The sequence below is a fragment of the Trachymyrmex septentrionalis genome, unplaced genomic scaffold, assembly GCF_001594115.1.
Source record: "Trachymyrmex septentrionalis isolate Tsep2-gDNA-1 unplaced genomic scaffold, Tsep1.0 scaffold2, whole genome shotgun sequence".
NCBI classification, from domain to species: Eukaryota; Metazoa; Arthropoda; class Insecta; order Hymenoptera; family Formicidae; genus Trachymyrmex; species Trachymyrmex septentrionalis.
In genome coordinates, this window is record NW_017305179.1 from 2,017,602 (window position 1) to 2,020,846 (window position 3,245).

Here is a 3,245-nt window from a genome sequence, read left to right on the forward strand (position 1 = left end):
CAGGTTATCTTTATCGCATATTACCGTTTTGATTTCTATATGTATATATCGTATCACTGTATTCTCTTAACTCTTTCTGACAAATATATCACTGTGTGCATCGCGATCTCGATACTTCTACGAGGATGAGTGGGTGTGTCAACGTGAGTGTCGCTTCCGGTCGCCATCAGAGCGAAAAATGAATCATCTCGCGTATGCAACAAGCTCGTGGAAATACGTCCTCTGAACATAACTAGCGTAACAATACATTGTACAACTCGATTATTCATGGAATTCACTCGCTCACAGGGATAATAATGCGGATCGTGAGGGCAGAAAAAAAGGGACGGAGAAAAGAGAGGCGGCGTACTTCATTAACCGCGGAACAAACATTTTTGCGTACTCTTTCCTTGCTCACCTCAATGTCGTATATACCTGCAGCCTTGCTGGTCGCGGCGGATTATCTTCATCCTTATTGCGACTCGTGCTTACACGTCACCTCGTATACACCGCCGGTAAATATACAGTGGTAACGCGAGCGTGAAAAATGTCCGTATAATAAACGTTTACTATTCACTGTCACCTTCTTAATAAACTACACGTTGCATCATACATATGGATGTATGCAGATGTTTCTTGCCCTTAAGACATTTTTATTAAATCGCTTATTTCCTCTTCGACGTGTAGGTCGACTTGTAGATTTGAAAAACATCTTTGTTCTTACATTACTTGATCAGAAATCCAATACCAATAATTATATTAGGACTCTCGAATTTAAAAACGATAACGAAAAAATAACTATAATAGGCTAATGAGAGTCAGCATCGATAAACGGAACGGTAATTATTCAGTGAACAATCAATAATCAGAAATTGGATTGATGTCTTTTTTATTTTGAACGTTTCGACTCTCTTTGGAGTCCTCCTCAGCAAGAATGATATAAGAATAATTAACTCACATGTCCATAATGTTTAAGTCACTCGCAAATTCACAAAGATGCACAGCGTTGTTAATCTGACATTTTTTTTTTTTAAATAAATCTTATTAGAGTGATATATGCGTAAACAATTTAAATGACTTACCATCACGTAACATGAAGAATGCACCGAAGCTTTGTTGAACATATTGAAACTTAAAAAGTAGAATTTGTTAAAATCAAATATAAAGATCACACACTTTTTTAGAACACACGTCCATGTACGACGACGTGTCACATAGATATGAACTATTCTCGAAATAAGAGGTTACACAGTAAATATTAAGGCAAATTTGCAATTACAAAATTTGCAATAACATTTATAAATTCTTTCAATCAATTTGAAACAAGTCTCTTCTCTCTCTCTCTCTCTCTCTCTCTCTCTCTCTCTCTCTCTAATAAAAATTCTTCAATATTAATATCATATTCGAACAGTTTTCGAAAATTTGTATTTAAAAGAATTTTACAGAGATAGAATTACTACTAATTTTTTTCTTTTTTCTGTCATATACATTACGAATAATTCACCGTTTATTTTAACGAGCTAGCATTTATAACATCGGAATTAAACGGGCAATTCGCTACATATATCCCCTTCCGTTTTCGCTGGTCTTTTTTTTTCGCGTTACGCGGCCATTTGTAACCAACCCTAATGGTTTACGATGCGATTAACTCGCCTGCGCGCCTCGGTATCTACTATCTACGGTATCTACCCTTACGTGCAGCCGCGAGGCACGCCTAGACCGATCGCGAATTGGGGCTAACGAAGATAAATATCGGCGCGATGCGATGTACGTATATAGTATATCGCAAGTGTATATCTACGTTACGGCGTACTGTGTATATTGTATATACGCGAATTCTCTTTACGTGAAACGCAAAATGTCGCTGCAAGACAAACGGTCCACTGTCTCTCCTGCCTCCGGGCCTCCCGCGCTCTGGCGATCGATTTTTAAAAGACGGCCAACTATCGACGAGAGAGCAATGCACAGTCGGATGACGATGCACAATGCAATACGTACAAAGGTATGTACAGGGTGTCCCGCTTGTCGAATCTTAATTTCTTTTTAAATTAACGAATTCCTCGATCAGTTGGGAATTGATTTTTTTCTTCGCCGAATTATTTTCGAGATGTAAATGATTTGAAAAGAAATCTCTTTTTGCGAATTCAAACCTCCGCTTCTACCAATGTAGTTAAATTTTAATTTCGGTAAAAAAACTGCCTCTCCCTTTTCTAATTTTAGGAATTAGAAAAAAAAAAAAACAAAGTAAGTCGATCCAAGATTAAAGTTAATCTACTTTGGCAGAAAACGGGCATCAAATGGATTTATTAATGCGTCCTTGTATAATTTTAGAGAACGGAATTAATTTTATAAAATCCCAATTGCAGCTTACTTACAAAGATACGCGATGTTAAAGAAAACTACGATATAAAACGATCACTTCCCACGACAGTCACGCTGAGAAAAAACTCGAATCGGAATTCACCATGGAATCTCGTCGTCACAAAAAATAAGTCGCGAGAAGTTGAACACCTTGTATTTAAGCCGAAAGGGGATTAAATCCGTTAATCCGTGAATCCTGCGCGTTTTATATGATATATGGTATTTTTTATTTATCGTTCTATTTTGCTTATCGGACAACGTCAGCTCCGCCGCCCTCGAATAAGTCCTCTTGCTTATTCTATATCGACGCCGATGACAAGCGGCAATAAGCGTTTGTAAACACGCCCGCTTTCGTGTGAGATGGCAGGAGACCGCGTAAGCGGTTCTCACGCTTGTTTTCTTTCTTTTTCTCATAACGCCATTATATAAAGTCGTCTCGCAACCGAGGTCGTTAACGAGAACCGAGCGAAGATGCGAGATCGCGAGAAACGCGGGCGGCGGGAAGACAACACCCGGTGACGGAAACTGGAACACCGTGATCTAAATCCCAAGTTTATGCGTCCGCATTATTAGCATTAGCATTCCGTGTGTGGACCAAACGTGTGCTCGGCAGGAGTGTCCGACTTCCCCGCCCATTCTCGCGCACATTTTCTGCCGCGGTTACGTAAACGCCCTCACGTTAGGTAAATGCGGACATGCAAAACTCCGCAAAAGCTCACATTCCCGAAACCTTCGAATTACTTCTAAAAAGTTTCTAAAAAAAAAAGCAACGTATCGTAAAATTGCTGCAGAAAGCTTGACGTGCCAAAGTAGACGTGTGCGTGTAATCTACATTCTCTTCTTACCCCATATTTTTATTTCGGCGAGAAAATCCTTCCGGATTCCTCGCTCTTCCATCTCGGGGA